The sequence below is a fragment of the Eubalaena glacialis genome, chromosome 5 (genome assembly GCF_028564815.1).
Source record: "Eubalaena glacialis isolate mEubGla1 chromosome 5, mEubGla1.1.hap2.+ XY, whole genome shotgun sequence".
Classification (NCBI taxonomy): domain Eukaryota; kingdom Metazoa; phylum Chordata; class Mammalia; order Artiodactyla; family Balaenidae; genus Eubalaena; species Eubalaena glacialis.
The window spans coordinates 124133726-124152046 of NC_083720.1; the positions used below are offsets into that span (position 1 = coordinate 124133726).

Genomic DNA, 18321 nt, shown 5'->3' on the forward strand with positions numbered 1-18321 from the left:
AATCATACATCATTTAAAATAAAGATTTTTTTTACTCTTGCCCTGGAACTGGTGACCAGAACCAAATGTTGGGGATAAAGAAGCATTAAGTTTCCCACATTCTAAAAAGAATTTTGTAGCTAGGTCCAGACACCTGCTCCAGGGAGAACTCAGAGGTACGCAAACCCTTACTATTTCTACTATCTCCAAACCATCAACTCCACCCCAAGACCCCATTCCCAGTCCATATACAGAAGACTAAAATACCAGTATGGGAAGGGAAAGGAAATGATTGGAATCACCAGTGAGGAACATGACGGAAAGTGCTATGGGATTATACACAAGAGACTGCTATAAACTGAATTGTGTCTCCCCAAAATTCTTATGTTGAAGCCCTAACCCCCATTGTGATGGTATTTGGAGACGGGGCTTTGGGAGGTAATTAGGTTTAAATGAGGTTATAAGGGTGGAGCCCTCATGATGGGATTAGTGCCTTTATGATAAGTGACATCAGAGAGCTTGCTTCCTTCCTCTCTCTCTCCACCACGTGAGGACACGGTGAGAAGGCAGCCATCTGTAAGCCAGGAAGGGAGTCCTCACCAGAGAACTCAATCAGCTGATCTTGTACCTTCCAGCCTCCAGAAGTCCAGGTGTGCTATTTTGTTATGGCAGCCTGAGCTGAATAATACAGACTGGCATCGCATCCCCTGACTAGACATCATATCAGCTCATGAGATGGTTGATTTGTTCTTAAACCTACATGACTAAAGAAAAAAATAATGAAGAAAAGTATCAAATTTTGTTTCCAGGGTTTGATCCAGCAAAGCTGTGTGAGTTTCCCGTGGATCAAGACTGGCCTCCTTGCAAGGGGACTCAAAATCAGACCTGGTGGGCTGTACCACCAGGGGAAACTGATGAGAGGGTAGGAAGAGGTTAAGCCTAATCACCTACAGAGGGCTGGTGTGGATGCCACTATAGGTGTGTGGAAGAACTCACACACATGGCCCACAGGAGAGCCCAACTTTGGAACCTCCTACACAGAAGCTTTCAATGATTCATTCTTGTTATCCAGGAAGAGAAGCAACAACCAACAGAGGATAGCTTAGTTCAGTCAGGAGCCATTTGGCCCGTCTGCCCTATGCCACCCTCTCAGTCCCCAACTTCCTGCAGCTAAAACCAGAAGGAGGTTAGAAAGCATGAAGACGTGGACCACACCCTCTTCCCCCAACTGGTCCCACAGGCCCAACTTGAGCTGAGGGAATATATGGAGATGAGGCTGGAATTTTAAATGGACTAGACAATTCAATAATTGGAAGTGACCAAAATGCTATAGGATCTGACACTTTTGCAAACGGATAATTACAAATGGATTATGAGGGAAGTCGTTCCAGAAACATTGAAGAGTTAGCATAAATAGGTCTTTGATACCACCTGTTATGGAGGAAAAGGGAAGAGGCAATGATTGTTCAGAAAAGAGTAACTCATTTTGGATCAATTTAAGGCAAATTCCTATTCCATCATTTCTCCACTCTCTAGCAATGACTTTTCTAGTTTATTCCCTTTCAAACTCTCTTTTTAACAATCTCTCACCTCATTCATTACTATTATATAATAATGAGAAGAATAATAAGAATCCTTATGAAGCTTTTTGTTGAAAGAAAAAAAGATTAAGGTTTTTGAGAAAAATGTTTATTCAATTTAAAAGTTGATCTTAGACACAGCCATCAATCTTAGCTTTTTTTTTTCTTTTTTTCTCTTTTTGCTTTCTTCTCTGCATCACGTTCACATAACAGCCAACTCCTTAGTCCTGGTTTTACTTCCCACTTCTATTATCTCATAAGAACTTTTTCTTTGAGATTTTTCTTGGATATTTTTCTATCCTCTCTACAAACCTTCATGAACTCTATCAGGCACACCTAAGAGAGACCTCTTCCTTGGACATTTTTCCTCTTCAACCAAGAAATAAGCTTCCTGGATAGCCACCACAACTGATGAATTCTGCAGGAGGCATGAGTATGAAATTAGCAAATACCCTGAAAGGCACAGGATGGGCACTTACACCCATCTGATTCTCAAATGGAAAGACTCTGAGAACCGCTATGGCTTTTTGACTACACCTGTTTACCCTGAGCTTCAAACGGGAGGATGAATACCAGCACCTAAGTCTGTGGTTTAAAGCTAGATGGACTCCTGCCTTCCATACCCTATGTAGTTTAATCTTTCAATTATTAGCCATAAGGGCTAATGTTTCTAGGAAGATAGCAGACTAGCTTCTTCAGGAAACACCTAACAAGGGGTAACCAAAATATTTAAAAAACAAGAAACTTCAATTCAGCTCTGCTGCCATTTTGCCCTAATAATCTGCCTCAAGTTAAGTGACATATTCTTGAAAGCGCTATAACCATGCTCGTTCTCCATCACTGCACAGCCATGATAACAGATTAAGGCTGACCTAATCAGATTGTTGGCCTCTATGTGGCCAACCACATGTTTGGGAAAATTTGTCTCTTATCTTGGACTTCAATTCGTACATATTAAATGGAATTAGAAACAAAGAATGTTAGATACTCCAAAGAACATCCAGCCAGGCATCCATATTTCATAGAGAAAAAAAAAAAAAAAGGTCCCTAAGAGATCAAATGCCTTTCTCTGGACAGCAAGGGTATCTAAGAATTGATATACATTTTCATAAAAGATGCAAAGATGCTATTCAGAGCTGTAGTGAACACTGAGGCACACATTACCCCAGCTGAGAGCTCAGAGCTGAGCCTCTCCACAGAAATGCCCTCAGTGGAAGACAGCGGCCCAGCACAAGGTCACAACCCCTCCCTGGGGGCCTGGCCTCCTTCCCTGGAGTTGGAATATCCCTGAAGGGTCATCACAGCTTCACAGCACTCCCCGTGAGACTGACTTGGCTGAGGCCTCTGCTGCAACTGCATCCTTGTTCAACTTCTCCCTCTACCCACTCACTTCCATTCCCCCTCACTTCCGTCAAGTGTTGTTCCTGAGAACATGCCCCATTGAGTCTCCTGCATGTACATTTCTATCTCAGAGTCTGCTTCCCAGGGAACCCAACCTACAGAAAGAGTAGATGCTCTTTCTTGAGAAAATGTATGGTTGAGAAACACTTGGATTAATCTGACATAGATTATGGCGGGACCCCCTTTAATTTGACAATGCGCACTGTGAACCTCCAATGAATACACAGAGTCACCGGAAGTTATTTAGCCTCAGAAGCCTCTTTTTATGTTGAGCATCTTCTGAGACTTGTGTTCTGTGGAATATGTTCTGGGCAACATGAATGCAGTTCACTGTGGCTCACATGAGACTATAATTGCTAAAGTTACTCATGTCAGTATTTCCTGTAATGGCAAAAGGATGGAAATAACAGTGGAGGAACAAGAAACAATAAAAAACAATAAAGGAAACAAAAATAACAATAGAGGAATGTTTAAATTATGATATGTCCGTTTAATGAAATATTATGCATCCATAGAAAGAAAATGAGAAATTCTTTAAGTACTAGAATGAAAAAATATCCAAGGTATATTTTTTAAGTCCAAACAGCAAGGTTAGGCAGTAGTATGTACGTGTTTTTAAAAAGGGGAAGGATTAAATATATGTGTACATTTTCTTGTGTGTGCACAAAATATTTGTAAAGACACACACTAGAAAATGATAGCGCTAGTTGTTTCTACAGGAGGAAATTAAAAGCACTTTGACCTTTGAATTTTAAACGATGGAAATAGATGTCCTCTTCAAAAAATTAACATATTAAAAATTAGCTAGTGGGAAGCAGCCGCATAGCACAGGGAGATCAGCTCGGTGCTTTGTGACCACCTAGAGGGGTGGGGTAGGGAGTGGGGGAGGGAGGGAGACGCAAGAGGGAAGAGATATGGGGACATATGTATATGTATAACTGATTCACTTTGTTATAAAGCAGAAACTAACACACCATTGTAAAGCAATTATACTCCAATAAAGATGTTTAAAAAAAAAAATTAAAAGCAAAACACTGTAAAGTAATAAATAACAGACATTTAAATATTTTGTCTAATCATATATGAAGAAACTCTGGAAAAAAATGTATAACATCCTCTACAAAGTTACTTAGACTGTGAACTCCTTCAAGATGGGAACCATATCTTATTCATTTATTCATAAGGCCTGAAGCCTAGCAGAGTGCCTGAACCAGAGGAGCCAATCATTTGTTTGCTTTTTAATTGAATCCTATTGCTTCTAAACAGCAATAGATTTAAAACAGCCCTTCCTCCCTCCCTTCTTTCCTTCCTTCCTTCCTTCCTTCCTTCCTTCTTTCCTTCCAAAAACAACATTTTTTTAAAATGTGGGATCCAGGGAAGCTCTAGAAATGGAGAAAGAACTGCACATTCTCTTAATGTATTTTCCTAGTTTGGTTTTCCCTTTATTAGCCTATAGCCAGAAACATTTAAAAAGTATCTGAAGCTGTGCTGTCCAATACAATAGCCACTAGCCAAATGTGGCTGTTTTCAAATAAACTAATTAATTAAAATAAAATAAAACTAGAAATTGACATCCTCAGTTGAGCCGGCCACATTTCAAGTGCCCAAAAGTCACACGTGGTTAGTGGCTACCATACTGGACACGGCAGACAGAGAACATTTTCATCACTGCAGAAACTTCTGGAAAGCACTGACCTAGGTATAGTACAGAAATTGGTTTCAGACATATCTGGGTTGAATTCCAACTTAGACACTTACTAACGGTAAGGTTTAGGGAAAGTTAATCTCTCAGAGCCTCAGTTTCCTCATCTGTAGAATAGGGAAAATAAGAATCCCTACTTCACTGGGTCATTGTGAGGTTCAAGTGAGCTCCTTCATGCAGACTACATAGGACACAGTGAACACGTAAAATGTTACCTCTCAGCCATCATCACTACTGTGAATGTAACACCTCACCAAGAACCAGTCATCTCGTTCCTCACAATCAGGCTCTTCCACCCCTCCCATAGGACTGGAAAGAGACACAGTGGCCTTTAACATCCTCACAGTCTAGCTCAGTGTTATTCAAGAGCCAGGTTACAATGAAGAAAGCTTGCACTGGGAATTCCCTAGTGGTCCAGGGGTTAGCACTCGGCGTTCTCACTGCCGGGGCCCCAGGTTCAATCTCGCAAGCTGTGCAATGTGGCCAAAAAAAAATTAAAAAAAAAAAAAAAAAGCTTGCACTAATTCCTTCTTCAGAAAAGTCTTACTAGGAAAAAAGAAATGTCGGATGAACTAAACATGTGCTAGTGATGTGGTGAATTTACATTCTGGGGCAAGCTCTTTATTGGGTCAAATTCTGGGAACAAACATTTTCATACGTTAGATTGCAATGGTCTAGTTGGGGACACATAAACCCTTTGATAGGATTTTAAAATTCTCACAGAGAAGTCTGTTAAACTTTTCCATGAGTAGGGCAAAATCTAAGACAACAGAATTGAAGGGGAAGAGACAGCTGGGTCAGTCCAGATGAGGTCTTTATAGTGAGTATACTTGAGCTCAGTTTTGAAGAACAGAAAAATCATGATGAGGAAAGAAAGAGAAGTGGAGAAGAATAACAAAGGAATAATAATACCAAGAGAAAGGAAAGAGAAAGATGGGAGAGAAGACTTGCAGCTTTAGCCTTTCAAGAACAAAGCAATATTTTCCTTGTATCCCATAAGCCAAGACATTCCCTTGTTAACTTGTGGCTTCCGAAAGAGAAAACCAGATAGACTTGAATTTAGTAGTGGCCAGCTTGGGCCTTTTTAGTCCTACTATGCAGTATCTTCATATAACTGGAATATGAAATATATATAATTTTAAACTCTAAAATTATACATGGAAAGCTATTTTGGTGACTTTCTGACCCTTCAAATATTTGCAGTTAAAGATAAATGAGCCCCAAACTAAAAAGTTCCTAAGTATGTGTCTAAAATGAATGTTCTGCTTTTGTCTTCTTCAGGTATTTGTATAAAAAGATCTATATAAAAATTATTCTTCATCATAAAAATAAGCCAATCATTACTAAACAGTTTTCCAATTCTGCCACTATAGATAATTGTTTAACTATTAAAGTGTATGTTGTGATTTATAACCGCCATAAAGGCACCAATCTCTACATGATTGCTTGGTGCTGCCACGGAACACATACCTCAGCTGTTGTAGCATGAAATGCGCCATATGACAATTTATAATGATGCACAATTTTTTTATTACCCACTGATAATAACCTATCAATCAGTGAAAACAACAGCTTAATTATATAGCACATCTCCCGCTGGCAAATAACTGGATTCAAACATCTCTCTTGCTTCTCACCAATCCCTAACAGAAGCAAAGAGGTATGATTACCACAATCCTCAGAAACAACACTTACAATTAAGTAAAAAAAAAAAAGCTAAGGCAAAGCTGCTCTTTTATTAAATACAGATGTACTTTAGACCAATAATTCCTCAGTACCCTGTTTCCAGGTCACTAGAGCTGGTTACCACTCTATTGTTTTATTTTTCTTGCTGATTAGGCCTCTGGTATTTCCCATTCCAAATATTTGGCTCTTTGTGAAATGGATCAAATGATTTACCCTGAACTTTGAAACCCTGAATCAACACCGTGGCCACAGATTTGCTATAGTAATCCCAAATGTCTTGTTTCTACGGCATTGCTGGTGGGCTCCTTCCTGACAAGCAGACTAAACTTCTCAAGTCTACAGAGCAAAGCAGTAGTGCTTACAAAACTCCTAGGAAGCTGGCTGTCTCTATTAATAAAGTTTATTTAAAAATTGGCAGAGGGACTTCCCTGGCGGTCCAGTGGCTAAGAATCCGGGCTTCTACTGCAGGAGGCCCAGGTTTGATCCCTGGTGGGGGAACTAAGATCTCACATGCCGCGCGCGGTGTGGACAAAAACATAAAATAAAATAAAATAAAATAAATGTAAAATCATGTAATTGTGTCTCCTTTATAAAAAAAAATTGACAAAGTGCTTACACTCCTGAGTTCTAGTGTGGTCCATGTGGCTGCTGGCCTTCTTTTCCCTGGACTGGACAGTAGAACTTATCTACCTTTTCAGCACTGCTGGTTCTTTCTTCTCCACCAGGGCTGTGTCCTTACCTGGGACACAGCTAACAGAATGGCTACCCCCAGATGGGGAGACTTAATCAGTTTTAGTTCTTTACCTTTTCTTTCATTGGTCTCCTTAAATATTCTTATTTAAATACTAGTTACTAAAACTACCACTATGACTAGATTGCCATTCCTTTATTCTTTCTAATCTTTGCTTTCCAGTTTTCTCTGCTTTCTACCTCTTCCATGCCCCTCAGCTTTTGTGCCAAGAAAACAGGCTGTATAGACATCATCAAATATTCAGTGTGCCTCTACAGGATTGAAATACTCAATTCTTTCTATGGGATTACATATTTTTTATAGTCTTTTAAGATTCTGACCCTTTTTGCTGGGTGTACTTGTACAGGATGCCCAAGATGACTGCATTTTTATAAAGTGTTAGATTTCTTTTGAGGGCTTTTTTGTTTGTTTTCAGAGGGGGTTACGAAGAGGTAAATGTGGGTAGCTGCTTCTTGCACCAGAGCCATCCCTAAATAACAGAGGCTGCACTATTAACTTAAATGACCAAATTACTCACAAGAAGATACTTTGACAAACATGGAATGAGAACGAAGGAAACTGTAAAGTCTTGCAGAATATATCTACAACATAAAAAATTATCTCCAGGGAAATCCCTGGCGGTCCAGTGGTTAGGACTCTGCGCTTCCACTGCAGGGCCATGGGTACGATCCCTGGTCCGGGAACTAAGATCCTGGAAGCCATGTACGGCACGGCCAAAAAAAAGAAAGAAAATTATCTCCATTAGGCTATAGGACATAGCCTTCTAAACAATTAGCATTAAATGTGTCACTACCATGTGCTGGGACCACAACATTAATTTTTATAGAAATAGAATCTGTCTCTTTGGACTCGTGTAAACAATGGCGGTGGTCACCATCTTTTCTTTTACTAGACTCCATGCACACTACCATCTTTCCCTTCTGTTCATCATTAGAACGTTATGATGTTCACGTAATATTGAGATTGAAGGCTCCTTGATGAAATCTGGAGCCTCTCTAACCTTATCAGCCATGGAACAGACTGGAAGCCTACAGACACAGCCCTGGTCTTGGTTCTGTCTGTAGACAGCTATGTGACCAGAGTAAGGTAGTTCATGTTTCTTAACCTTCGTTTCTTTATCTTTAAAATAGGGAGGTGTAATTGGATGGTGTCTAAAGTCCCTTCCAGTGCCTAAGTACACCTTGATAAAGGTCACAGGTCAGTTACCAGCATATTGTCAAATTCATCCATGTTATATTAATCCTCAGTACCATCTGATTTGAACCTGAAGGAATTCCTCTGGTCTAAACATCTTCATTTTCCAGAAGAGAAAAAAAAGTGAAGAGAAACTGAATGTCTTGTCCAGTGTTACACAAATAGGTAAAACTGGGGTCTACCATGTGTCTTGGATGCCCAGTTTAATCCTTCACCAGCAGTTCATTCAGCTAATAGGAAGCACAAGGCATGTGCCCTACACTGTGTTGCTTCGACATATTCGCTTCAATTACAAAACAGGTCTACTCATCCCTAAAATCTAGGGTTACCATACGCTTGGGGCTTTCAACCCCATATGTAATGACGATAACTAAAGGGAAGTATTGGTAGATTTTGAATAGTTTTAATTTCACACCTTAGATCTAACAATCCTGTACCAGCAACACCACTGGCAAATGCTGCTGCAATGCCACTTACTTCACTCCACTTATTTCCAAATAACTACTTTCTGAGTCAGAACAACTCAGGTAAACATGCCACCCATAACTGCTCTGAATAAACTCTGCTTCATTCTAACTGACTGTCACCCAATGAACAGCTTTCTACCTTTGAGGAACGGGGAAGATGGAAATTTCACAATCTCCTTTACACTGTGGCCATGACACCACGCTCTGGCTTTTACACTGGGACCTCTGAGATCTTGGTCCAACGTGGCTTCATGATAATAATGGCAAATATTATTATATATTTACACATTTACTGTTTCTTGAATAAATCGGTTGGGAGGAAGGAGAATGATTAATCTTGGGCAGTTTCTAGTTAGATTAAGAAACAGCAAGGGCAGCTGGCTCCCTCTTTGGAAATCTGCCTCATGGGTTCTGGAGAAATCAGATGGTTTTTAGAATGCCAAGGCATGCTCAGGAACTAATGTCACATCTGTGAAAATCCCTTGAGAGAGAGAAGGAAATTGGATCTCAGTTTGGCAGCCCAAAGCTAGACAGAGTCAGGGACCAGAAGTGGAGGATGAGATGAGGAGGGAGGTTCTAGTTGCTGTATCCTGTTCCCTCCCTCATCTTCCCTGAAAGATAGGATTAGGAGATGCCTGCTTCACTTGACTGACACTTGCTGGCTGGGCCTGGATTGTGGGGCACTCAGAAAACTGTCAACATAATTGCATAAGCCCATACCCTGAGTCCAAGTAACTGCCCTTTCCATCATTACTACCAGACAGTGGGGCACCAACAGCAAGAGACTGGGAAGGATCCTTGGGAAACAAGGTATCAGAAGAGTGGAGAGTTGTGGAGCTGTTAAATCCAGAAAGCAACAGTAAAGGGTCTTCAACCTGAAGGGTGCCCCAAACAACACATTTGGAGAACCACAGCTACAGCCAAGGGCTTTGTCTTTTGGCTGATAATACTAGTCTAACAATAATTTCAACTGAAGAAAGATAAACTTATAGGGAAGAATATATAGTGGGAACTCCATAAAAGAGTGACAAAGACTGGAAATAAGTATGCCAGATGGGGAAAGTCTACTGGAACAGATAAGAATTTAAACCAGAATTTTAAAAAATAATAAATTCCTTGTAGAACAGTAAGAAGTTCTTTGGAAACATGAATCAGGAGGAAGAAATTATGAAGAAATAACTGGGTATAATAAATATTTAAAAAATAAGTGATAAAGTCAGGAATTAACTAAATAGCTTGAATGCCAGAATGAATATTGCTGGACAGTGAAAGAATGAGCTACACGGTTAGATCAGGCACTGTCCTCAAAGGCTTCAGGGACGAATGATTAGAAAGGGAAAATGAAGGAAGACTCAAATGACATAGAGGATGAAAGCAGAAATTTCAATTTCTGTCCACTTGTGGTCTGGCAAAAAAAGGGGGGGGGCATAAATGAGAAAATAATCATCAAAATTTTTCTAAAATTGCAAATATAAGACCTCAAAATAAAGAAGACAATAGAGTGGCAAAGAACATAAATTAAAAACAAACCCAAACTCAGTCAGGAATATTTTAGTGGCATTCAAGAACAGTCAAGCCAAGCAGAAACTTCAGAAATACTCATTAGCGTGAAAGTGGACAAATATCAGACAGACATCAGGTTCTTGAAAGAAACAACAGATGCAAGAAGACAATGGAGTAGCGACCCTACAATGTTGAGGAAAAATAACCTTGTACCTAGAATTAAATATCCAAGGAAACCATTATTTAAATGTGCAGACAAAATTAATATAGCCACAGGCATATGATATCTCTGAAGAATTCACCCTTCATTGATCCTGTTTGAAATAATTTTTGGAGGAAGCAGAAAGATATAGGAAGCAAAGATAAGTAAAGAACTTAGAGTCTACTACTGTTTAAATAAGCAAAACAAATCAAGTATTTAGAATACTGCTTAGCACGTAGTAAGTACTCAGTGAAAATGAGCTGTTACTCTTATCTCTGTCTTCAGTACTCTCTTAAATAGTTGCATAGAAACCAATATCCTCACCATTTCTCAAGACGAAAGAAAATGCTGTTTAAAGTTCTATGTTAAGGGGAAGGTCTTCAAGATAGTGGAGGAGTAAGACATGGAGATCACTTTCCTCCCCACAAATACATCAGAAATACATCTACATGTGGAACAACTCCTACAGAACACCTACTGAACGCTGGCAGAAGACCTCAGACCCCTCCAAAGGCAAGAAACTCCCCACGTACCTGGGTAGGGCAAAAGAAAAAACAGAGACAAAAGAATAGGGACAGGACCTGCACTTCTGGGAGGGAGCTGTGAAGGAGGAAAGGTTTCCACACACTAGGAAGCCCCTTCACTGGCAGAGACAGGGGGTGGCCGGGGGGAAGCTTCGGAGCCATGGAGGAGAGCGCAGCCACAGGGGTGCAGAGGGCAACGCAGAGAGATTCCCACACAGAGGATCGGTGCTGGCCAGTACTCATCAGCCTGAGAGGCTTGTCTGCTCACCCGCCGGGGCGGGCAGGGGCTGGGAGCTGAGGCTCCGGCTTCGGAGTTCAGATCCCAGGGAGAGGACTGGGGCTGGCTGCGTGAACACAGCCTGAAGGGGGGTAGTGCAACACAGCTAGCCGGGAGGAAGTCCCAGAAAAAGTCTGGAGCTGCCAAAGAGTTAAGAGACCATTGTTTTGGGGTGCACGAGGAGAGGGAATTCAGAGCACAGCCTAAATGAGCTCCAGAGAAGGGCGCAGGCTGCGGCTATCAGCGCGGACACCAGAGACGGGCTTGAAATGCTAAGGCTGCTACTGCAGCCACCAAGAAGCCTGTGTGCGAGCACAGGTCACTCTCCACACCTCCCCTCCCAGGAGCCTGCGCAGCCCGCCACTGCCAGGGTCCCGTGATCCAGGGACAACTGCCCCAGGAGAACACAAAACGTGTCTCAGGTTGGTGCAATGTCACACCAGCCTCTGCCACTGCAGGCTCACCCCACATTCTGTACCCCTCCCTCTCCCTGGCCTGAATAAGCCAGAGCCCCCTAATCAGCCGCTCCTTTAACCCCCTCCTGTATGGGCGAAGAACAGACACCAGAGGGTGACCTACATGCAGAGGCGGGGCCAAATCCAAAGCTGAACACCGGGAACTGTGCGAGCAAAGAAGAGAAAGGGAAATCTCTCCATGCAGCCTCAGGAGCAGCGGATTAAATCTCTACAATCAACTTGATGTACCCTGCACCTGTGGAATACCTGAATAGACAACGAATCATCCCAAAACTGAGGCAGTGGACTTTGGGAGCAACTGTAGACTTGGGGTTTGCTGTATGAGACTGACAAGTTTCTGAATTTTATGTTTATCTTAGTATAGTTTTTAGTGCTTGTTATCATTGGTGGATTTGTTTATTGGTTTGGTTGTTCTCTTTTTTTTTATTACTTTAAAATTTTTTATTTTAATTTTTTTTATTTTAATAACTTTATTTAGTTTATTAATTTATTAATTTACTTCTCCATTTTCTTCAGAGCCATGTGGCTGACAGGGTACTGGTGCTCTGGCTGGGTGTCAGGCCTGAGCCTCTGAGGTGGGAAAGCCGAGTTCAGGACATTGGAACATGAGAGAACACCTGGCCCCACATAATATCAATCAGTGAGAGATCTCCCAGAGATCTCCATCTCAATGCAAAGACCCAGCTCCAATCAACGACCATCACGCTCCAGTGCTGGACACCCCACGCCAAACAACTAGCAAGACAGGAACACAACCCCACCCATTAGCAGAGAGACTGTCTAAAATCATAATAACATCATAGACACCCCAAAACACACCACCGGGCGTGGTCCTGTACACCAGAAAGACAAGATGCAGCCACATCCACCAGAACACAGGCACCAGTCCCCTCCACCAGGAAGCCTACACAACCCACTAAATCAACCTTACCCACTGGGGGCAGATACCAAAAACAACGGGAACTAAAAACCAGCAGACTGCGAAAAGGAGATCCCAAACACAGTAAGTTAAGCAAAATGAGAAGACAGAGAAATACACAACAGATGAAGGAGCAAGGTAAAAACCCACCAGACCAAACAAATGAAGAGGAAATAGGTGGTCTACCTGAAAAAGAATTCAGAGTAATGATAGTAAAGATGATCCAAAATCTTGGAAATAGAATGGAGAAAATAAAAGAAACATTTAACCACGACCTAGAAGAACTAAACAGCAAACAAACAATGATGAACAAAATAAATGAAATTAAAAATCCTCTAGAAGGGACCCATAGCAGAATAACTGAGGCAGAAGAACGGATAAGTGAACTGGAAGATAAAATACTAGAAATAACTGCTGCAGAGCAGAATAAAGAGAAAAGAATGAAAAGAATTGAGGAGAGTCTCAGAGACCTCTGTGACAGCAATGCATCAACATTCAAATTATAGGGGTAACAGAAGAGGAAGAGAAAAAGAAAGGGACTGAGAAAATATTTGAAGAGATTATACTTGAAAACTTCCCTAATGTGTGAAACGATATACTCAATCAAGTCCGGGAAATGCAGACAGACCCATACAAGATAATCCAAGGAGAAACACGCCAACACACATATTAATCAAACTGTCAAAAATTAAATACAAAGAAAAAATATGAAAAGCAGCAAGGGAAAAGCAACAAATAACATACAACAGACTCCCCATAAGGTTAACAGCTGATCTTTCAGCAGAAACTCTCCAAGCCAGAAGGGAGTGGCAGGACATATTTAAAGTGATGAAAGAGAAAAAACGACAACCAAGATTTCTCTACCCAGCAAGGATCTCATTCAGATTTGACAAAGAAATTAAAACCTTTACAGACAAGAAAATGTTAAGAGAATTCAGCACCACCAAACCAGCTTTGCAACAAATGCTAAAGGAACTTCTCTAGGTGGGAAAAACAAGAGAAGGAAAAGACCTACAAAAACAAATCCAAAACAATTAAGAAAATGGTCAGAGGAACATACATATAGATGATTACCATAAATGTAAATGGATTAAATGCTCCAACCAAAAGACACAGACTGGCTGAATGGATGTAAAAACAAGACCCATATATATGCTGTCTACAAGAGACCCACTTCAGACCTAGGGACACATACAGACTGAAAGTGAGGGGATGGAGAAAGATATTCCATGCAAATGGAAATCAAAAGAAAGCTGGAGTAGCAATTCTCATATCAGAAAAAATAGACTTTAAAATAAAAACTATTATAAGAGACAAAAAAGGACACTACATAATGCTCAAGAGATCAATCCAAGAAGAAGATATAACAATTGTAAATATTTATGCACCCAATATAGGAGAACCTCAATACATAAGGCAAATGCTAACAGCCATAAAAGGGGAAATCGACAGTAACACAATCATAGTAGGGGAATTTAACACCCCACTTTCACCAATGGACAGATGATCCAAAATGAAAATCAATAAGGAAACATGAGCTTTAAATGACACATTAAACAAGAAGGACTTAATTGATATTTACAGGACAATCCATCCAAAAACAACAGGATACACTTTCTTCTCAAGTGCTCATGGAACATTCTCCAGGAGAGATCATATCTTGGGTCACAAATCAAGCTTTGGTAAATTTAAGAAGATTGAAATTGGGGGCTTCCCTGGTGGCACAGTGTTTGAGAATCTGGCTGCCAATGCAGGGGACACGAGTTCGAGCCCCGGTCTGGGAAGACCCCACATGCCGCGGAGCAACTAGGCCCGTGAGCCAAAACTACTGAGCCTGCGCGTCTGGAGCCTGTGCTCTGCAACAAGAGAGGCTGCGACACTGAGAGGCCCACGCACCGCGATGAAGAGTGACCCCCGCTCGCCGCAACTAGAGAAAGCCCTCGCACAGAAAGGAAGACCCAACACACCCAAAAATAAATAAATAAATACATAAATTGAAAAAAAAAACAACAAAAAACTTCTTCCTTTAAAAAAAAATTGAAATCGTATCAAGCTTCTTTTCCTACCACAACACTATGAGACTGAGTATCAATTACAGGAAAAAGACTGTAAAAAATACAAACATATGGAGGCTAAACAATGCACTACTAAACAACCAAGAGATCACTGAAGAAATCAATGAGGAAATCAAAAAATACCTAGAAACAATTGACAATGAAAACACGATGACCCAAAACCTATGGGATGAAGCAGAAGCAGTTCTAAGAGGGAAGTTTACAGCAATACAATCCTACCACAAGAAACAAAAAACATCTCAAATAAACAACCTAACCTTACACCTAAAGCAATTAGAGAAAGAAGAACAAAAAAGCCCAAAAGTTAGCAGAAGGAAAGAAATCATAAAGTTCAGATCAGAAATAAATGAAAAAGAAATGAAGGAAACAATAGCAAAGATCAATAAAACTAAAAGCTGGTTCTTTGAGAAAATAAACAAAACTGATAAACCATTAGCCAGAATCATCGAGGAAAAAAAGGGGAAAGACTCATATTGACAGAATTAGAAATGAAAAAGGAGAAGTAACAACTGACACTGCAGATATACAAAGGATCATGAGAGATTACGACAAGCAACTATATGCCAAAAAAATGTACCATCTGGAAGAAATGGACAAATTCTTAGAAAAGCACAACCTTCAGAGACTGAACCAGGAAGAAAAAGAAAATAAACAGACCAATCACAAGCACTGAAATTGAAACTGTGATTAAAAATCTTCCAACAAACAAAAGCCCAGGACCAGATGGCTTCACAGGTGAATTCTATCAAACATGTAGAGAAGAGCTAACACCTATCCTTTGCAAACTCTTCCAAGATATAGCAGAGGGAGGAACACTCCCAAACTCATTCTACGAGGTCACCATCCCCCTGATACCAAAACCAGACAAAGATGTCACAAAAAAAAGAAAATTAAAGGCCAATAACACTGATGAACATAGATGCAAAAATCCTCAACAAAATAGCAGCAAACACAATCGAACAGCACATTAAAAGGATCATACACCATGATCAAGTGGGGTTTATCCCAGGAATGCAAGGATTCTTGAATATATGCAAATCAATCAATGTGATACACCATATTAACAAACTGAAGGATAAAAACCATGTGATAATCTCAATAGATGCAGAAAAAGCTTTAGACAAAATTCAACACCCATTTATGATAAAAACTCTCCAGAAACTGGGCACAGAGGGAACCTACCTCAACATAATAAAGGCCATATACGACAAACTCACAGCCAACATTGTTCTCAATGGTTAAAAAACCACTTCCACTAAGATCAGGAACAAGACAAGGTTGACCATTCTCACCACTATTATTCAACATAGTTTTGGATGTTTTAGCCACAGCAATCAAGAAGAAAAGGAAATAAAAGGAATCCAAATCAGAAAAGAAGAAGTAAAGCTTTCACTGTTTGCAGATGACATGATACTATACATAGAGAATCCTAAAGACGCTACCAGAAAAATACTAGAGCTAATCAATGGATCTGGTAAAGTAGCAGGATACAAAATTAATGCACAGAAATCTCTTGCATTCCTATACACTAATGATAAAAAATCTGAAGGAGAAATTAAGGAAACACTCCCATTTACCATTGCAACTAAAAGAATAAAATACCTAGGAATAAACCTACCTAAGGAGACAAAAGACCTGTACGCAGAAAGCTATAAGACACTGATGAAAGAAATTAAAGATGATACAAATAGATGGAGAGATATACCATGTTCTTGGATTGGAAGAATCAACATTGTGAAAATGACTCTACTACCCAAAGCAATCTACAGATTCAGTGCAATCCCTATCAAACTACCACTGGCATTTTTCACAGAACTAGAACAAAAAATTGCATAATTTGTATGGAAACACAAAAGACCCCGAATAGCCAAAGCAATCTTGAGAAAGAAAAACGGAGCTGGAGGAATCAGGCTCCCTGACTTCAGATTATACTCCAAAGCTACAGTAATCAAGACAGTATGGTACTGGCACAAAAACAGAAATATAGGTCAATGATACAGTATAGAAAACCCAGAGATAAACCCACGCACATACGGTCACCTTATCTTTGATAAAGGAGGCAAGAATATACAATGGCGAAAAGACAACCTCTTCAATAAGTGGTGCTGGGAAAACTGGACAGCTACATGTAAAAGAATGAAATTAGAACACTCCGTAACACCATACACAAAAATACACTCAACTTGGATTAAAGACCTAAATGTAAGGCCAGACACTATAAAACCGTTAGAGGAAAACATAGGCAGAACTCTCTATGACATAAATCACAGCAAGATCCTTTTTGACCCACCTCCTAGAGAAATGGAAATAAAAACAAAAATAAACAAATGGGAAGGAAACTTAAAAGCTTTTGCACAGCAAAGGAAACCATAAAGAAGATGAAAAGACAACTCTCAGAATGGGAGAAAATATTTGCAAATGAAGCAACTGACAAAAGATTAATCTCCAAAATATACAAGCAGCTCATGCAGCTAAATATCAAAAAAAACAAACAACCCAATCCAAAAATGGGAAGAAGACCTAAATAGACATTTCTCCAAAGAAGATATACAGATTGCCAACAAACACATGAAAGGATGCTTAACATCACTAATTATTAGAGAAATGCAAATCAAAACTACAATGAGGTATCACTTCACCCCAGTTAGGATGGCCATCATCAAAAAATCTACAAACAATAAATGCTGGAGAGGCTGTGGAGAAAAGGGAACCCTCTTGCACTGTTGGTGGGAATGTGAATTGATACAGCCACTATGGAGAACAGTGGAGGTTCCTTAATAAACTAAAAAAAGAACTACCATATGACCCAGCAATCCCACTACTGGGCATATACCCTGAGTAAACCATAATTCAAAAAGAGTCATGTACCACAATGTTCATTGCAGCACTATTAACAATAGTTAGGACATGGAAGCAACCTAAGTGTCCATCAACAGATGAATGGATAAAGAAGATGTGGCACATTTATACAATGGAATATTACTCAGCCAAAAAAAGAAATGAAATTGAGTTATTTGTAGTGTGGTGGATGGACTTAGAGTCTGTCATACAGAGTGAAGTAAGTCACAAAGAGAAAAACAAATACCGTATGCTAACACATATACATGGAATCTAAAAAAAAAAAAAAGGTTCTGAAGAACCTAGGGGCAGGACAGGAATAAAGAGGCATACGCAGACATAGAGAATGGACTTGAGGACACGGGGAGGGGCTGGGGTAAGCTGGGACGAAGTGAGAGAGTGGCATTGACATATATACACTACCAAATGTAAAACAGATAGTGGGAAGCAGCCGCATAACACAGGGAGATCAGCTCCGTATTTTGTGACCACCTAGAGGGGTGGGATAGGGAGGGTGGGAGGGAGACACAGGAGGGAGGGTATATGGGGATATATGTATACTTGTAGCTGATTCACTTTGTTATACAGCAGAAACTAACACAACATTGTAAAGTAATTATACCCCAATAAAGATGCTAAAAAAAAAAAAAAATCAAAATAGACGGATTGGGTTTCTCAGTCAGAAGTGAATCATGTTTGCAAGTGACGGTGAAATTAAATGAGTAATTGAAAATGTACGAACGCTAG

General features: G+C 40.1%; 1 protein-coding gene across 3 annotated transcripts in view; it reads right to left on the reverse strand.

Annotated features, from left to right (window-relative positions):
• IL15 (interleukin 15) overlaps window positions 1-18321 on the reverse strand; it is a 91835-nt gene that overhangs the window by 59758 nt on the left and 13756 nt on the right. The window lies entirely within an intron of this gene.